At 40.2% G+C, this 20,326-nt stretch overlaps 1 protein-coding gene and 1 long non-coding RNA gene across 3 annotated transcripts in view; one reads left to right on the top strand and one right to left on the bottom strand.

The window, feature by feature from the left end:
- The window catches only part of EFNA5 (ephrin A5), a 279,547-nt gene that overhangs the window by 33,558 nt on the left and 225,663 nt on the right, over positions 1-20,326 (bottom strand). The window lies entirely within an intron of this gene.
- LOC142072150 (uncharacterized) overlaps positions 1-20,326 on the top strand; it is a 79,906-nt gene that overhangs the window by 31,935 nt on the left and 27,645 nt on the right. The gene's annotated exons all lie outside the window — the stretch shown is intronic.

The following is a 20,326-nucleotide window of genomic DNA, read 5'->3' on the forward strand; positions in this document are numbered from 1 at the left end:
ACGTTCCAATACCAATCAAGAGAGGTTGCTAAACCTCTTGCCACTAGAGTATCAATTCTCTATGAAACAGAAGCCTTTTTACTCAAGCATCTAAATTTTGTGTTGAATAGGAGCCTCCTCTTATACAGTTCTAATATCAGACATAGTAGGTTTCTCTAAGGAATACCACCACCACTGCTGATTTTATCATGGCCTTTTCTTGTGAAATATTTCACTGAAAATAATTGGAACTTAATGATTCTTCAGAGGAGTTCCTAACTGAGAAAAAGAAATAGGAAGGAATGTTATGTTTGAGACTACACTTTCATTTCGCAGGGTCCTTAGATGTCCGAAGGGAACTGTCAGAGCCACCAATCAATTAATTTTCTAATCTCTTTATAATGAGCTTCTTTCCCCCTTATCGTTGTTTATGTCTTTTGTAGCAAGCAGTTGATTTTCTGTGTGTTTGTTTTGGTTTCCTTCCTGTTCTACCATCTTAAAACACAAGAGCACGGGGGAAAGGGGAAGTTAACCCGAACAGAATAGGATACTGTATGTCTGTTCTTTAATTTGTTGGAACATGATAAGCCTCAAAAAGTAGTATGCTAGGAAATTGATTTTGCCTGTACAAGATACATAAAGTGTGAAGGTCATACTGACAGTCTGCCCCACACTGGTCTTAGACCCTGCAGGATTTGTTCTATCCTCTTTCTTATCATTCTGGTCAGCTCCACATATTCTGTACCATTATTCATGGACAGTTCCTACAGTATTCTACAGGATTACTTGCAAATGTACAGAATATTAAATAGCTTCAGATGTTTTTTTTCCTGGAGCCATAAATATGGCATCTGAAGCATTCTTAAGAAAAGAAGCCAGAAGGGAAGGGGGAAGAGGAGGGAAGAAAATGCATAAGCGTGAAGAGGAAATGATCCAGCAATTGCTGAAACAGCAACTAGATAGACATCTTGCTTCTCTTATCTGAATACTAGACTTGCCAAAAATTAAGAAATGTGGGTCTGGTTTGATTGTAGCTTTAGACTGCTCTATTGATTAATCTGTTTCTGTTCTTAAAATGAATTACACCATCTTGTCTCTCCACTGTATAATTTTATCAAAGAGCTGTCAAATAATGCCAGCAGTGATGCCCTGCGCTGAAGGGGAATGTATAGTAAAACACGGTTTTCCACAAATGAATTGTTGAAACGATTAATCTTTATCTAAGAGACCATAATAAACTGGTTTGTTCTCAGTGGCAGTTTGGGGGGGAAAAGTGTACTCCAGAAAGCACTTTGGCAGCCATTCTGCTTGTTAATAAACTTGGATAAACATTTGTGATTAATATAAATTACTAATTCCACTTTTAATGGCTAAATGTGACAGACACTAATTTATAAAGTTTTGCTTGAGCTACCACTTAGTATTTCAAGTGGGACTGTGCACAATGTGCTATCATATCGCTGCACGTTTCTGAGGAAAGCTAACACATGTACAGTGCTATGTATGAAGAATCCTATCAATGGCAATACTTTCGAACCACATCTTCATTGGTTTATCACTCTGCGTTGACAGGAGCGGAAGGTCGACATTCAAAACCACCTACTAGCTTCTCACTGATAACACCCTGGCATAAGTTGCACATGCACAGGAGTCATTAAAGTACACCTGGGGTCAGTGAGGGTGCTGCTCTGCTTCCTCAGCAGCATCTTTTTAGTTCTGTGACTGTCATAACAATGGAGGCATCCATAGGCGACAGTTAAAACAAGGAGAAAATGGAGTGTTCTCCAAGTCAAGTGGAGGACACACATCACTGTTGGAAAAAGACAGGTGATAGTTCTTTAAAATTTGGGAGTGGGCTGGAATGTATACATTCCACAGGATGATACCATATAGTTGCCAAATAGTTGCTTAACTTGCCAGTTAAAGTTAAAATCCAAAGGAGAGCCTCTAGTTTACTCCATTAGTCCCTAAAGCTGGGTGAAAAGTGGAGATCACCAGTGTTCAAATAATAAACAATAATTAATACCCATGTCTCCAGAGATCAATGCAGACATCAAAGTTCAATATCTAATTGTTGCTCTACCATAAATGAACTTTAAAAGTATTCTTAAACAAACATTACTGATCTTAAGTTTTAACAGAATTATGTTTTCACATACATACTTTCCAATATGGTCCACTCCTCAACTGTCAAAAGAAAGCAAGTAAGGAAGAACTGACCATTTTTATACGTTTTATGACTTTTCATAACTAAGAGTTTTATTACACCAACATCCACCTGAGGTCAGGTGTTCAGGCCTCAGCCACAACTTACGGTCATCTTCCTCCTCAGAAGTTATTTTCATTTCTCTCTAAATATACCTTTTCTGTCTACATTTTTCTTTCTCAAGTCTTAAGGAAACTGACCTGTCAGTGTGCTGACATTTTTCTGGCTGGAATATGCTCCTATTGACTTTTGGCTAAGTTGTTCCTTCCTTTTATTTTGTTAGTATTATGAGAGGAGCCTAATGAAGTTAAGCACCCAACTCCCAGTGACTTTCAATGGGAATTGGGCACCTACCTCCTTTAGAAAACTTCAGCCCCTTTACATATACATTATTTTTGCCTATTCTGTATACAGGAGATCAGGCTGGGCCCAACCTATACATAGGCATTCAAGGGAAGGAGAGGGCAGAGGAAGCTTTTCTCCCCATTGTTCTCATGTGCAGGGGCCAGGCAGATGGTGTTCAGGGAATGCAAAGAACTCCAGGGGGCGACCGTTGTTAGGCACCCCAAGAGAGATGTGTGAGAAGGACAGGGAGCCAAGTCATGGTTTTACTCTCCTGTGTACTTAACTGCAATGCTGGCCAGTTGCAGAGAGAAGTAAATATGCACCTTTTCAAAGGATACAACAGTGGTCACATTCCTTCTGTGCTCTCGAGGGGCATTCTGTCTTGAGGCACAGTGTCTCCTCTAGCTCCTATTGGGGCAGTTTACCTCAACAGTACAGCCATAACGGTACATAATCCAGCCCACTCTTTAGTATTCCCTTTCACGCTCTACTTGCCAGTGTAACTAAAATGTTTCATAGAAAGAAAGCATCTGCACCATTTTAATTCCACCCAGTGGCAGATTAGCCACTGGGCCAATGGGTCATGGCCTTCTGGGGGGAAGCCCCACAAAAATGGGCGCCCCGAGCCCTGACCTGCTCCGCCCGGCTCTCCTGCTGGGGGGAGAGGGGTCAGGCCGCAGGGGCTTGCCCCACTCCACCCAGCACTCCTGCTGGGAGAAGGAGGAGACCCCATGCCCAGACCCCATTTCCTGAGCAGGAGCACAGGGGACGGGAGTGGTGGGGGATAGAGGGGACTGCAGGCCAAAGGGGTGGGGAGGGACCCCCACTTGCTCTGGCCCAGGGCCACACAAAAGCATAATTCATCTCTGATTCCACCAGACCTGTAGTGAGAGTCATCTTAAGACATCAGATTAAACAAGGAGGAGGAGGAGGGGTGGGAGCCACCACAAATGAAACAGACAAATAAAAAAAGTATGTAAAAATCCTACATGTTGACTTCTGCAGGATGTGCCCCTATAAATCTGTCCAAAATGTTGCAAGGTAAGCAGTTTCCCAACCTTTCCCCGAATAGATTGCTGGAAATATCACAATCCTGGATCATGTATATAGGCCAAGGTAATACTTATGCTAAACTAACTGAGTTTGGCCTAGTCTTTGCTTGACATGAGTGTTGTTGTGTGGACTTGATTAAATAATGCTTTTAGCTATGTAGGATAAAAGTAATGTTTTGTACTGTATTGAAGGACAGATTTCTTTATCATGATGATATTACAATGTGGTTTAAAGAATGAGAATGGTATTCCAGGCATTTTTTCCCATTGATGTATAGAACTGCAGAGAATGACCATGTAACTCTTGTGTGAGTATTGTGGCCAGGTTGATCCCAGAGAGACTAGGTGGGTGAGGTAACATTTTTTATTGGACCAGCTTCTGTTGGTGGGAGAGACAAGTGTTCGAGCCACACACAGCTGTTCTTCAGGTCTGGGAAAGATACTTCTAGTGTCACAACACTTTCAAAAGACAAGCCCGTGAGCTTAAATTCATAGCTCTGCAAGACATTAAAAATCATGGACTGAACAGTCACACCAGATTTATGGCTTATTACAGTGGTTCTCAACCTATTTACTATAGTGGGCCACATCCAATACCACCTATATAGCCCTGAGGATGTCACATGGGCCGCAGCTGTGCACTGACTGGGCCGCAGGTTGAGAACCACTGGCTTATTACAATCCGTAACCCACCAACCCCCTCTTAAAATAATCAGTATCCTCTTAATACACAAAACGTAATGCCAAAGAGCCTCTGTACTGGGGTGGGGAGGGGAAAGGAAAGTTCCTATATGGAGTAAGGTGACACAACATGAAAATAATGTGGACAGCAAAAGGTATGTAAACTGAAGTCTCTGCTTGTGTATTGTGCATGTTACTAAAACATAATGCTTAATGATTGATTTGATGGTCGTTATGTGGAAAGGTATAAATATGCTAGAGTGTAGGGTATAGTTGAAGACTCGTAGAGGAAATCCATCATAACCCTGGAAGAAGATCATTGATCGATACCTTTTTTGTATATCCGTCATTCACTGCTTTTATAGTAATTGTAAAATACAAGACTATGCTTTGCTTCAAATAAAGGTTTGAATTAATAAACCTGAGTGTTTCAGCCCCAGTTGTGTAGTAATCCTCATCCAGCAGCATTTTTATACTCCACTGCTACAATTAAATTACCAGTGCTCTTTTAACTGATCAGCATACTGCCATTTTGATTATCCTTCACATGATCAAGGTACCCCAGCAGATCAGCAACAACGAAGGCATTCACCATACCTACCACCAGTAGCCATGGAGGCCTAGTTAACTATGTGAATGAAGGTCACTGTAGTAGGTATGCTGCACAGATTTCTATAGACTTTCAAGCCATTCCTAATTCCCTAAAGAAGGACTGATGTCTAGCTGGCGACACTACTTCATACTTAACGTTAATGATCTGCAATGCAAAGAAAGCCCTACAAATGTTTAGGGGTAGGGAAAGTTCCTTGGGCAATAAACTGGAAGTTTTGAGGGTGGCTTACATGGCACCTCCCCAAAGAGAAAGAAGTGTGAGACTTCCTGTAGCCTTGAAGATATTTTTCAGTATGCAAGCAGTCTTTCTACAAATTTTTGAATAATTCTGGCTGTAAAAAAATCTAATTTTGGGTGATTTATTTTGCCTTAAAGAACTTGAGAGATAATTTAAACCTGCCATGTGACTGTATGACACCCTTTTAAGCCAAGAATTACATGAGAGACAAGGAGGATGAGATAATATCTTTTATTGTACCAACTTCAGTTGGTGAGAGAGACAAGTTTTGGAGCCATGCAGAGCTCTTCTTCGGGGCTGGGAAACGAACTCCCAGCATCACAGTAAAATGCATGGTGGAACAGATAGTTTAGCATAAGTACTTAGCACATACTGTAAGGGACCATTCAAGGCAGAGTGGCCCATTAAAATCTCTGCAGTCAAGGACGAAAAGAGGGGGTTGGTGGGTTACAGATTGTTGTAATAAGCCAGTGGTACTCAACTTGCAGCCCAGTCAGCACACAGCTGCGGCCCATGTGACATCCTCAGGGCCATATAGGTGGTATTGGATGTGGACCACTATGGTAAATAGGTTGAGAATCACTGTAATAAGCCATAAATCCGGTGTGTCTGTTCAGTCCATGATTTTTAATGTCTTGCAGAGCTATGAATTTAAGCTCACGGGCTTATCTTTTGAAAGTGTTGTGACACTAGTATCTTTCCCAGACCTGAAGAAGAGCTGTGTGTGGCTCGAACGCTTGTCTCTCTCACCAACAGAAGCTGGTCCAATAAAAGATATTACCTCACCCACCTACTCTCTCTGGGACCAACCTGGCCACAATACTCACACAAGAGTTACATGGTCATTCTATGCGGTTCTATGCATTAATGGGAAAAAATGCCTGGAATATCATTCTCATTCTTTAAACCACATTGTAATATCATCATGATAGACAAGTTTGCTCAGTTTAAACCACTTGCATCTCCAAATCAAAGAAACCTATATGTTCATGTTTTTTAAAAACTCCAACAGCCAATTGTTCAGAACACAGAAATGTCTATTTATTGTTTGGAGGTTATTTAGTTTTTTTGGTCCTTCAATTGTAGGCATGCATATATATCATGTCTAACATGACACATCAACAATATCAACCTAGAATGAGCTGCCTCAATAAAGTTAGTCTGAGGAACTACGAGACTAACATGCTGATGACATGGAGGCAATGGAATATAAACACTGTTATTCCAAATGGCACTGGTGTGTTATTTCCATTTCTCCTGGCATCTGTTCCATGTTACAAAATACAAACATGCAATACAGAAGCTCATTAAACTGGCTTCAGTTAGCTCAGAAATCAAATTAGCACAGCGATACAGGTTTATAAATCTGAGAGAAACAGCTTCCTTGAGATAATAATAAATAATACTCTCCAATTTTACAGTGCCTTTCATCCAAGGACTGTAAGTGTTTTATATACTTTATTAATCTCCTTACGTCTCTGAAGAGTAGGTAAGAGACAAAATATCACTACAAAATAACTTTACCAACAACTAAAATGCAGCCACCTCTGAAGTGAAAAGAGGTAGCCGTTTAACACCACACAGCAGCACCAAAACCTGTTTAAGCCAAGAAGTGATAAATGCTATATCAAAATAAAACTGCAGGAAGAATTTAGGTAGACAATGTAATCACTCAAGTTCTAAATTGGTCAGCACACCAATGTGATACTACACCCCCATATTCTTCATTGAAATATTGTTATAATATGATTGTAGCATAGCTAAGATATATTTTATGCAAGATGGGTCATGTGAGGTATCATTGGAAAGGTTATTATTTACTGAATATGATTATCCTATTCGTAGGCATGTATCCTTTTTGTATCTAAAGTTAGGAATGTTGACTATACATCTGTACTACAAAAGTGTTTGCACTTGGGAAATGCCCACCAGATAGAATATAAGAACATAAGAACATAAGAATGGCCATACTGGGTCAGACCAAAGGTCCATCCAGCCCAGTATCCTGTCTACTGACAGTGGCCAATGCCGGGTGCCCCAGAGGGAGTGAACCTAACAGGTAATGGATCAAGTGATCTCTCTCCTGCCATCCATCTCCACCTTCTGACACACAGAGGCTAGGGACACCATTCCTTATCCATCCTGGCTAATAGCCATTAATGGACTTAACCGCCACAAATTTATCCAGTTCTCTTTTAAACCCTGTCCTAGCCTTCACAACCTCCTCAGACAAGGAGTTCCACCGATTGATTGTGTGCTGAGTGAAGAACTTCCTTTTATTTGTTTTAAACCTGCTGCCCTTTAATTTCATTTGGTAGCCCCTAGTTCTTATATTATGGGAATAATAACTTTTCCTTATTCACTTTCTCCACACCACTCATGATTTTATATATCTCTATCATATCCCCCCTTAGTCTCCTCTTTTCCAAGCTTTTCCTAGCTTCTTTAATCTCTCCTCATATGGGACCTGTTCCAAATCCCTAATAATTTTAGTTGCCCTTTTCTGAACCTTTTCTAATGCCAGTATATCATTTTTGAGATGAGGGGACCGCATCTGTATGCAGTATTCAAGATGTGGGCATACCATGGATTTATATAAGGGCAATAATATATTCTCCGTCTTATTCTCTATTCCTTTTTTAATGATTCCTAACATCCCGTTTGCTTTTTTGACTGCTGCTGCACACTGCATGGACGTCTTCAGAGAACTATCCACGATGACTCCAAGATCTTTCTCCTGATTAGTTGTAGCTAAATTAGCCCCCATCATAATGTATGTATAGTTGGGGTTATTTTTTCCAATGTGCATTACTTTACATTTATCCACATTAAATTTCATTTGCCATTTTGTTGCCCAATCACTTCGTTTTGTGAGATCTTTTTGAAGTTCTTCACAGTCTGCTTTGATCTTAACTATCTTGAGCAGTTTAGTATCATCCGCAAACTTTGCCACCTCACTGTTTACCCCTTTCTCCAGATCATTTATGAATAAGTTGAATACGATTGGTCCTAGGACTGACCATTGGGGAATACCACTAGTTACCCATCTCCATTCTGAAAATTTACCATTTATTCCTACACTTTGTTCCCTGTCTTTTAACCGGTTTCAGAGTAACAGCCGTGTTAGTCTGTATTCGCAAAAAGAAAAGGAGTACTTGTGGCACCTTAGAGACTAACCAATTTATTTGAGCATGAGCTTTCGTGAGCTACAGCTCACTTCATCGGATGCATACCGTGGAAACTACAGAAGACATTATATACACACAGAGACCATGAAACAATACCTCCTCCCACCCCACTGTCCTGCTGGTAATAGCTTATCTAAAGTGATCATCAAGTTGGGCCATTTCCAGCACAAATCCAGGTTCTCTTACTCCTGGATTTGTGCAGGAAATGGCCCACCTTGATTATCATACACATTGTGAAGAGAGTGGTCACTTTGGATGGGCTATTGCCAGCAGGAGAGTGAGTTTGTGTGTGTGTGTGGGGGGGGGGGGGCGGAGGGTGAGAAAACCTGGATTTGTGCTGGAAATGGCCCACCTTGATTATCATACACATTGTGAAGAGAGTGGTCACTTTGGATGGGCTATTGCCAGCAGGAGAGTGAATTTGTGTGTGTGTGTGGGGGGGGGCGGAGGGTGAGAAAACCTGGATTTGTGCTGGAAATGGCCCAACTTGATGATCACTTTAGATAAGCTATTACCAGCAGGACAGTGGGGTGGGAGGAGGTATTGTTTCATGGTCTCTGTGTGTATATAATGTCTTCTGCAGTTTCCACGGTATGCATCCGATGAAGTGAGCTATAGCTCACGAAAGCTCATGCTCAAATAAATTGGTTAGTCTAAGGTGCCACAAGTACTCCTTTTCTTTTTGTCTTTTAACAAGTTCTCAATCCAAGAAAGGATCTTTCCTCTTATCCCATGACAATTTAATTTATGTAAGAGTCTTTGGTGAAGGACCTTGTCAAAGGCTTTCTGGAGATCTAAGTACACTGTGTTCACTGGATCCCCCTTGTCCACATGTTTGTTGACTCCCTCAAAGAATTCTAATAGATTAGTAAGACATGATTTCCCTTTACAGAAACCATGTTGACTTTTGCACAACAATTTATGCTCTTCTATGTGTCTGACAATTTTATTCTTTACTATCGTTTCAACTGATTTGCCTGGTACTGATGTTAGACTTACGGGTCTATAATTGCCAGGGTCACCTCTAGAACCCTTCTTAAATATTGGCATTACATTAGTTATCTTCCAGTCATTGGGTACAACAGCTGATTTAAAGGACAGGTTACAAACCATAGTTAATAGTGCCGCAATTTCACATTTGAGTTCTTTCAGAACTCTTGGGTGAATGCCATCTGCTCCCGGTGACTTGTTACTGTTAAGTTTCTCAGTTAATTCCAAACCTTCACTAGTGACACTTCAATCTGGGACAATTCATCAGATTTGTCACCTACAAAAGATGGCTCAGGTTGGGGAATCTCCCTAACATCCTCAGCCGTGAAGACTGAAGCAAAGAGTTCATTTAGTTTCTCTGCAATAACTTTATCATCTTTAAGTGCTCCTTTTGTATCCCCGACGTCACATCCTTCTGTCAACCTGACTTTTAACTAGAGGCTTCCTGCTTCTGATGTATTTAAAAATCATTTTGTTATTACCTTTTGAGTTTTTGGCTAGCTGTTCTTCAAACTCCTTTTTGGCTCTTCTTATTACATTTTTACATTTAATTTGGCAGTGTTTATGCTCCTTTCTATTTGATTTGATTTCCTAGGATTTGATTTCCACTTTTTAAAAGATGCCTTTTTAGCTCTCATTGCTTCTTTTATATGGTTGTTAAGCCACGCTGGCTCTTTTTTAGTTCTTTTACTGTGTTTTTTTAATTTGGGGTATACATTTAAGTTGAGCGTCTATTATGGTGTTTTTGAAAAGTGTCCTTGCAGCTTACAGTGATTTCACTCTAGTCACTGTACCTTTTAATTTCTGGGGTTTTTTTTGCATAGTTCCTCTTTCTGAAATTAAATGCCACAGTGTTGGGCTGTTGAGGTGTTCTTCCCGCCACAGGAATGTTAAATGTTATTATGTTATGATCACTATTTCCAAGCAGTCCTGTTATAGTTACCTCTTGGACCAGATCCTGCGCACCACTCAGGACTAGATCGAGAGTTGCCTCTCCCGTTGTGGGTTCCTGTACCAGCTGCAATCGTCAGCAGGACAGTGTAAGGGAGCCCAGGGTGGTGGAACAGGCAGGCTCAGTGGTATCCAAGTATATCCTATGGGATCTTTAATTACCATAAATATTAAGAACCTCAGTTTTACATATCTAAATGACATTACTCTTCAGAAATACCGTGCTCCCTAGCTCTATGTTGAGACTTTGGTTCAGTATTTTCACTGAGGCAAGAATGTCACCTACTGAATCACCGAGCACCTACGTGCTCCTTGGAGGTTTTTTATCCAGGTACTAATCAGTCCATCCCCTGTTAAGTCATGGGATTTGATGGAATCACAGATATAACAAAATTCAACATGTGCTTTTCCCCCCAGAGACAGGCTGGCTTTCTTCCAACATTAGATGAAAAGAAAGAAAAAAGCTCCCCCTACACTCTCTTTTAATGTCCAGTATCAATGGAGCATATAACAGTGGAATGCAACATAATTCATTCATCCTCCTACAGGGGTCAAGACCTTCTACAATATGCTCATGAAACAGTTTTCAAAGTTGCAGATGTATTGTGTATCCTCCCCCTTTAAGTGTCTTAATAGCACTTGAATTTTTGAAGCGTATGAATCCAAATCATCTTCTTTCAACTTATCTGAAAGACATTCTCTTTGAAAAACTCAAACAACAGCGACCAATACTTCTGTGGGTTCTCTCTTAATTTTCTTATATGGATTTCTCCTGAGTACCAAATTATTCACCAGCTTCTAATACACCCTTTGAGGATTCGAAGAACACTACCATCGTCGAAATCTGTTAGTCTCTGGCGACTGTTCCAGATTGATTTTTTTTTAAAAACAGACCCAGAGCTTAATTCTTCTGATGCTTTCTAATAGCCACTAGTCCTTTAATCTACACATGAAGCTAAGCATGAATTCCCTTGTAAAGGTAACCTTGCTCGTCTGTCTAATATTATCACACCAAAATAAAAAAATAATGTATTTTTTTAACGTACACATTTAGCAAACCCTTCCAATTCACTCAGAACATCTCAAGCGCTTTGGGTGAACCAACTATCAAAGACAAGACTCCTACTCGTGCAGCATGTCTGGGCCCACTGCTGTCAAAGTAGCATCAGTGTTTATGCTGATCAGATCTTGACTGAAAGGTTAATAGGGCGCCTAGTAATAAACAACTGTTTCCCCAAAAGAAAAGTACTATTAACACATTTAAAATGTTTTAAATTCCCTCATATCCCTTCCTAACGCTCTTTAGTTAACCTTAATTTCTTAACTTTTTGAATACATTCATAATTCTTAAAAAGATGCCTGGGGAGAATTCTTCTGACATGACAGCTTTAAAAAGAAATTTAAAAACTCAAACAAGTGTAGTCTTCCTGGCTTAACTGTAGGACCTTTAAAATGAAGGAAATAAAGCCAACACCTTTTATTATGCCCTGGTCTACACTAGGATTTTAGGTTGAATTTAGCAGCGTTAAATCGATGTAAACCTGCACCCGTCCACACGATGAAGCCCTTTATTTTGACTTAAAGGGCTCTTAAAATCAATTTCCTTACTCTACCCCTGACAAGTGGATAAGCGCTTAAATCGGCCTTGCAGGGTCGAATTTGGGGTACCGTGGACACAATTCGACGGTATCGGCCTCTGGGAGCTATCCCAGAGTGCTTCATTGTGACTGCTCTGGACAGCACTCTCAACTCAGATGCACGGTTGTTTGCCGTTGCTCTGACGCAGGGAGGGGTGACTGACGACACGGCTTACAGGGTTGGCTTACAGGGAGCTAAAATCAACAAAGGGGGTGGCTTTACATCAAGGAGTATTTCAGGAAGGACTTCACGGAGGGTTCCAATAAGAAATGGTGCACCTAAGTTATTGTTCTTATTGGAACAAGGAGGTTAGTCTGGCCTCTGATTGATACATGGCTAGATTTACCTCGCTGCACCTTCTCTGTGAGTGACTGCAGTGTGACCTAGAGGAATGAGTCTCCTAGACGGGGGGGTGGAGGGGGGCGGTTTGCAAATGAGTACAAAACAAATCTGGTCTATTTCTTGTTTTGATACACTCCATCTATCTTTTACATCTTTGGCTGGCAGCAGACGGTGCAGAACGACTGCATGCCATCCACATCTCATGGCTGCTCGGCAGAAGATGGTACAATAGGACTGCTAGCCATCCTCATCTCTTGCCTGCCCGGCAGAAGATGATGCAATAGGACTGCTAGCAATCCGTATCGCCTGCCTGCTCACCATAAGATGGTTCAATAGGACTGACTGCAGGACTAAAGAGAATGACCTGATCAAGTCACTTCAAATTTACTCCCTGTGCCCATGTCTGCCCAGGCGCTCCTGATCGACCTCACAGAGGCGACCAGGAGCACCTCGGACATGACGATGACGGCTACCAGTCATATTGCACCGTCTGCTGCCACAAGGCAATGGGTTGCTGCTGCTGTGTAGCAATGCAGTACCACGTCTGCCAGCACCCAGGAGACATACTGTGACGGTTACCTGAGCGGGCTCCATGCTTGCCATGGTATGGCGTCTGCACAGGTAACTCAGGAAAAAAGGCGCGAAACGATTGTCTGCCCTTGCTTTCATGGAGGGAGGGAGGGAACGGGGGCCTGACGATATGTACCCAGAACCACCCGCAACAATGTTTTAGCCCCATCAGGCATTGGGATCTCAACCCAGAATTCCAATGGGCAGCAGAGACTGCGGGAACTGTGGGATAACTACCCACAGTGCAACACTCTGGAAGTCGACTTTAGCCTCGGTACTGTGGAAGCACTCCGCCGAGTTAGTGCACTTAATGCACTTAGAGCATTTTCTGTGGGGACACACACACTCGAATATATAAAACCGATTTCTAAAAAACCGACTTCTATAAATTCGACCTAATTTCGTAGTGTAGACATACCCTATGAAACTCTCACTGAACCACCAGACTAGTCTTCATTTCCAAAGCGAAGTAGCTGCTTTTTCAGGTTATAAATTTTCAACCTGAATTATACCAGATTTTAAACCTCATGACTAATGAGCTAAGAAAAGAAACTATAGAAAAAAAGTCTTCTTTTAGGTCTGTACAATACACAAAATTTACTGGTATTCGTATAGAAAGGATAATAGTTATTGTATAATACCCTCTCGTGACAGTTGTATTTTCTCATCAGTGGAGAAAGAAAGAAAGACAGTCCATCTTCATGTATGAATGCTGTTACAAGCATAAATATGCCTGTGATTCACTAGGGAGTATTGCTGTAAAACATTACAAACAAGCATCTCAAGAAAGGATGAGCACCTACAGGGGTCACAATGAAACTAAACTGCCTTTCAATTAATTTCTTACACATCACACTTCAAGACAAGGGAAACAATATGTACTGAAAAAAATATTTTAATTAATCAAAATTATCAGTGTCCTGCTGGATTTTGCGAGTTTCTGTGTTTTCCAAGGTTTGGGTGCTGCTACTTCAGACAGGTGGGTTCTGAATATCAAGACTCTTAAAAAGAGAAAGACAATCATCAAAACCTGAATACCCCACACACAGGTACACACAGATCTCCATGGGTAGACCTTCACTTAGCCATATTTTATCCTTCTTTCCGCTGTGTAAGCATCACTCTTCACAAGTGGAAAAGCCAGCCCTGATGGAGTGAATCCAGATTCCATTGGGACTAACAACCCCTTAAATCTTCCGCCTATTCTGACATAAGTCTTTAGCCGTTTGGCAAGGATGACAAGGCCATAAACTTAATGCTCCTTTGTGGGGACCTCAAAAGGAAAGCCACTTGTGTGGAAGATTTGTTACTTAACAAAATAAAAAGGAATGGCTCTGTTGACATTAAAATAATGTTAAAAAGTCTTTATAATATGGAAGAATTATAACACTAGTGAAATTAATTTACCACCTAATGCTGTATTTGGACTCTAATTTGAGAAGTAGTGCCAGAAGACTGCAAAGTACCAGTTTTCCTCATGAAAAGCCACACGGAAATTGCTGAATGACGGAGTAGGCAATAGCTCCAGGACAGTTTAACGGAGAAACAGAGCCCAGTCATTCAAATGGAGGTTTATATTTTTACACAACCATGGTAAGGCTTCAGAGAAGAATTAATCATTATCTTACCTGAGTTCTAATGTTGGTCATATCTGTGAACATCAAGGGCCCATTCTCATCTACACTTAAGCTATTTTACACCATTCTGGAAGTGCAAAGGGGTCTAAAAGTGGATGCAAATGTAATTTATACCCACTACTAGGCCCCTTTGCATTGCCAGAGTGGTGTAAAGTGGCCTTAGTGTAAATGAGAATTGGGTCCCAAGAGACCTGACTTTATAGGAATGAGAGATTATAGAGAAACCATGTTTTCTAAGGGCACTAGATGTGAAAAAATGTACTTCACTGATATTATTAGTTAGCTATTGCTTTGCCACTACTGCAAGAGTCTGAGAATATCCATCAACTGATTTCCTAAAAAAAGACCTCATTATCTCTGCATTATGAAAAGACAGTGATCTAATCCAGTGGTTCTCAAAGCCAGTCCACCACTTGTTCAGGGAAAGCCCCTGGTGGGCCGGGCCAGTTTTTTTACCTGCTGCGTCCACAGGTTCGGCCAACTGCGGCTCCTACTGGCCACAGTTTGCCGCTCCAGGTCAATGGGGGCTGCAGTAAGGGCAGCCAGCACATCCCTCGGCCTGCACCGCTTCCCGCAGCCCCCATTGGCCTGGAGCGGCAAACCACAGCCAGTAGGAGCCACGATAGGCCGAACCTGCGGACGCAGCAGGTAAACAAACCAGCCTGGCCTGCCAGGGGCTTTCCGCAGCTTTGAGAACCACTGATCTAATCTACAGGAATCCTGGGTTGACTTCCAATATTCTGCAAGGTGCAACAGAGTAGTCACACTAGCTTCTCTTTCGTATCTCACTTTCCAACAGGAGCTAGCTCATACAATTCAAACTAGAAGCTAGAGCAATTCTGGGCTGATCTCACCGCACAGTGCTTCACAATCAGCAGATTTATAAGTAGTGATATCAATAGTTGTTCTGGTGACTTTCAAACTAGCTCTGGAATCCTGGGACATATCAGGGCATAAACAATAACTCTGATTTGACCTGTCTTGATTGTTTTTACTAACTTGATTTCCTGGATTGAAAGAATAGTGTGTTCTCATGGAGTGCCACAGCTTTTAGTTTTGATTTAAATATTCTCCAAATAATCTCTGAAAGGACAAGATTGCAGTTCTAATCCTCCCTTTTTGTCCCCTCATCACACAAATCCAACCCTGTTCCAGAGCAAGCGGCAGTCCCTATCTACAATCAAATAGTCCTATTTCATTAAATCCTGTGCCTCATTATACAGAGCATTTGCCCAGATACACTTTTAGTCTGTGCAGTGCATCTGTGAAAGTAGGGAGCTCTATGATCCTTCTAATATAGCTTTTAAAATTAATATACAGTACAATAGACTCAGAGACCAAAATTTATTAGGAAACCACATAACCTACTAATATGCTGTAGGTTATGTGGTTTCCCAATAAATTTCTCTAGCATAGCTTTACAATCCAATATACCACCTTGCCTCTCCACCCCTTCTAAAGGATCAAAAAACTCCTGCAATAGCTAAAACAATCCTAAGGGATAATGGCCACACTGGCAATTTGTGAAGCTTTGCCAGGTTTTTAGTCATGGAAAATTATTTTGCTCTTTGTGACTTAACTTTCCATGAGAACAGGACAATGCCTTTCTTGTTTTACTTGTTGGTCTGTGTTTGCACATACCAAGCTCTGGTAACAAGCAGATCACTGCCAGTTTTCTTGTTAGACTGTCCTGGACATTTCTAATGCCAACCTCATTCAGAGATTTGAGGATGCTTCTCGCCATGAAGGGTAAATCTTTTACAGTTTTGTATTTGTGGCACTTAGGGACTGGATTCTTGGCATAGTAGCCTCAAGGTCTAATTCAGCATTTGCATACTCTACAGCCTTCACTGGGGTTCTATCCACTTACACTAGGACTGAATTTGGGAATCTATCTTCCTGTTACATCTTTCACAACACCACCACCTTGAATGTCACTACCACATAGTGCTGTTTTTGGTATCTCCTGCATCCCAACACTTACACAGAAAACATATTAATGGCTAATATTTCCTAAAAAATCGGGCACCCTAATCCCACTACCTTTCAATGAAACTTTAGACTTCTAAGTGCCTAAGTAATTTTTAACAATGAGGCTTAGGAGTTTTTGAAAATTTTGCCCTACAAATCGAACTTCACAGAGATATGGTTGTATTAATCTCCTTTACTTTACGACAGTAAATAGATTGGCAATCCAAAGAGGTATGTACAAGCCAGTGGGAAAGAAGCTATTAATATCATGCTAGGTAACTGACTGTTTTTACCTGAGTGGGAATACCCATCAGTACAAACTAGTAGTAACAAGCTCAGAAAGACTCCTAGATTAATAGTTATTAAGGACAGAAGGGACCATTAGATCATTTAGTAGGACCTCCTACATAAAACAGGTCATAGAATATCAACCAGTTACCCCTGTAATGAGTCCAGTAACTTGTGTCTGATTAAACCATATCTTTCAGAAAGTCATCCGGTCTTGATCTGAAGGCTTCAAAAGATGGAAAATCCACCACTTCCCTTAGTAATTTGTTCTAATGGTTAATTAACTTCATTGTTAAAATATATGCCTTATTTCTGATTTGAATTTGTCTGGTTATAACAACCAGGCCTTGGTTATATCTTTCTCCTCTAAGTTAAAGACCCCTTTAATACCTGGTATTTTCTCCCCATGAAGGTATTTATAAGTTATAATCAAGTCACCTCCCAGGCTACTTTTTCATAACTAAACTAAATTGAGCTCCTTATCCAGCCATCAAATCATTTCTGTGATTCTTTTTTGCACCTTCTCCAATTTTTTCAATATCTTTTAAAAAATGAAGGCACCAGAACTCAATGCAGTATCCCAGTACAGGTCCTGCCAGTGCTGTTTAAAGATGTAAAATGATCACCTTACTCCTACTCACTGCTCCCCTGTAAATCTGAATCCAAGGATCACATTAGAAATTCTTGCCACAGGGTCACAGGGACCAGCCACGCTGGTGTTTATACACTATGACCTCTCAATCCTTTTCAGAATTATTGCTTCAGAGTCTCAGTCCCCCATTTCCGTATGTGTGGCCTACATTCCTTATTCCTAGAGGTAAAATCTTCCATTTGGCTGTGCTGAAATGCATTTAATTTGAATGGACTCCGTTTACTGAGCAATCCACATCATTCCATATGAGTTTCCAGACCGTCTCATTTTTTGCCATTAGGCCAATCTTTGTGTCATCTGTAAATTTTTATCAGCAGTGATTTTATAGTTACTTCCACATCACTGATAAAAATACTGAAACATATTCAAGACAAATCTATACTCTGAACCATACAAAAATCCAAATGTTAAGGTCAGTTTGAAACTTCCCTCTTCCTTATGTTGTTTTTCCCCCCCTTTCTGCTATTAGACTGCATGCTCTCTCTGTTTCCCTCCTTAAAGAAGTTACTCAAAACATAAAAATTCCATGAAACATTCAAGTTCTTTGGGTACACCTCACTCTTTCAGTATGTTACATCTTCTTCTGTCTGCTTTTGCTTCAGTAGTAACAATAATAATAAAGGTCTAAATCCCATGATCTTTACTTGGTTTTTAGTCAGGCTAACACATTCTACCCTCCACAGATGGTAGTCTGAAGAAGGACTGAGCCCCATAATTTGATCCATTATTTTTTCCACTAAAATTTACCCTAATAAACGCTGCTGTAAGCAGTTAGGTTTTTGGAACTAAACTCCAGTTAATAAACTTTTCCCCTTCCAAAAGTAAACCTACTTAACTGATATTTTGCTGATATGCAGGTTTATATTATTGAAGTCATCTCTCAAGTGCAAATAGAGATGATCTGATACAAAACATGTAATAATCTAAGATTTCTAGATGGGGGAAATAAAGAACAAGGAGATCTGACTCCATTCCGCTGATACATGTTGTGTGCCAAATGCCAATGAGGACATGGAGCAACAAAGGGAAGCGATATTTCATAAAAAGGATAGTTCAGGTAGAAAGAAAATTATTGGTTTATGGTTATTACATTTCCTGAGACTGGTGGAAGTAGGAGGGACAAAAATTGTCCTTAAATGATACGGCAGGAAGATTGATAATGGCTCTTATTTAAAAACTTTTGCAAATAAATACCAAGGAGTGTGAAATCTAGCCTAACACTACACCAACCCAGGCAATAGCTCAATTTCCTCTTACTTTCCAGGCTATCTAGTCACTGGACAATTTGAATCCTGTTTCCCAGAATACACCAACCTGAAAGCTACTAGCCTTCTGTTCTTGGACAACATGTTTATAAATGTCAAAATTTTTGGATCTGATGAGTAGATGAAACATCCCCCTGCTGAGCAATGAGCATATTAACCATTCAGACAGTAAGGCAGCAATGCTTGTTTCTGCGGCCTGCAATGGAGGGCATGCTGATAACTTCAAGGAAGGAACAAGGAACTGTTTTACCATCTTGTTCATTCAGCCCATATTTGAAGAAAAAAAAGATATCATGATGGACAACCTTCCTTTGAGAATCTTCATGTTTAATTGTTACCACAGTATATAATGCTTCTCTGGGATCACTGTATTAGCTACTCTGTGCTACTGCTCACAATGAGTGAAAGAATGAAGAGGAAGAAATATTCCAACTATAGCAAAGGAGAGAGAATGTTTTTGTGTCTCTGAAACATGGCTGAAAATCTAATTTAACTGACTACCAGGCCAATATACTACTGGTAAATGGACATCTCTTAGCTGCTAATTTTGTGCTCTTATCTTTCATTAAAAAAAAGTAATTCCAGCTAAACTCAGTTGAACAGCATAAAACTCCTGATATTTTAAAGCTCTTTGGAACAATTACTTTGATGGGAACCCTTGACAGTTAAATGACTTCGTTAAATGAATGTTATAGAAGACACAATGATTTTTAGTGAAATATTGAATTTAACCACAAACAAGGAAAACCAGTCATAAGCACAGTGGGTGCATTTGAATAATAATGTCTTGTTTATAAAGCTCAGTGGATTTTGTATTTTCTGATAATCAGGCTATTAACTAGTTAGACCAAGTTGAGATTTCTCTACATTCTTGTTTGGTTTTCACTTTTATTATTGTTTGTTAGTCTAGAAAGCAAATAAGGAGGTTTGAACAGTGTGTGTGGTATGGTAGTTGTACAGCATTTTATTGCAAAGCAATCACATGATGCAAATTAGAATTCATTCCTCATCTTATATATCCCTGCTTGTTTTCTCAGCAGGATTTTTAAGAAGGAAAAAATTCACTTAAAAGACAAACCTGATGCTTACATGGGGCCTGATTTTGTAATATTAGTGACAGAAAACTCCTTCGGACGTTAATGGGCAGTTTTCATGTTTTCAATACAATGTGCATTATTTATTCTACAACATTCTCCACATAGCTATGATTCCCTTTTTTATTCACTTACAAGATGTGAAATGGCATCAGGCTTTTACATGTTTTCTCATGACTATCTCATGGAACCAGTACTGAAATGATAAAACTTTTACAGTTCTTTTTTTTTTATTGCACTGCAGCACGAGAGAGAGAACAAGGTAGTATTCTTATGATGCTGAAATCCCTCTTATTATAAAACTTTATTTGATGGGGAGGAAAGGAAGTTGAAAACAATTCACTATGAGTACACTTCCCTGTAGGTTTAAAAGGGAAAATGCTAAAGAAATGAGGCTGAAAAATAGGAATGCTATGTATTCAGTTTCTCTGCTGAAATGAGGTGGAATGACTGTTTCACAGTAGAAAGGCCATCTACAGACATGAAGGCAATATTTATTGAGAACTTCAGCCCTGTTTAAAGCTTTTAATTCCCTTGTCTGACACTGAAAGCATGGGAAAATATTGCAGTTGTAATACTGGAAGCTTGTTAGGAAACAGGAGACTTCAGGTACATAATAAATGGATG

This window comes from Caretta caretta, chromosome 5 (assembly GCF_965140235.1).
Source record: "Caretta caretta isolate rCarCar2 chromosome 5, rCarCar1.hap1, whole genome shotgun sequence".
Classification (NCBI taxonomy): Eukaryota; Metazoa; Chordata; order Testudines; family Cheloniidae; genus Caretta; species Caretta caretta.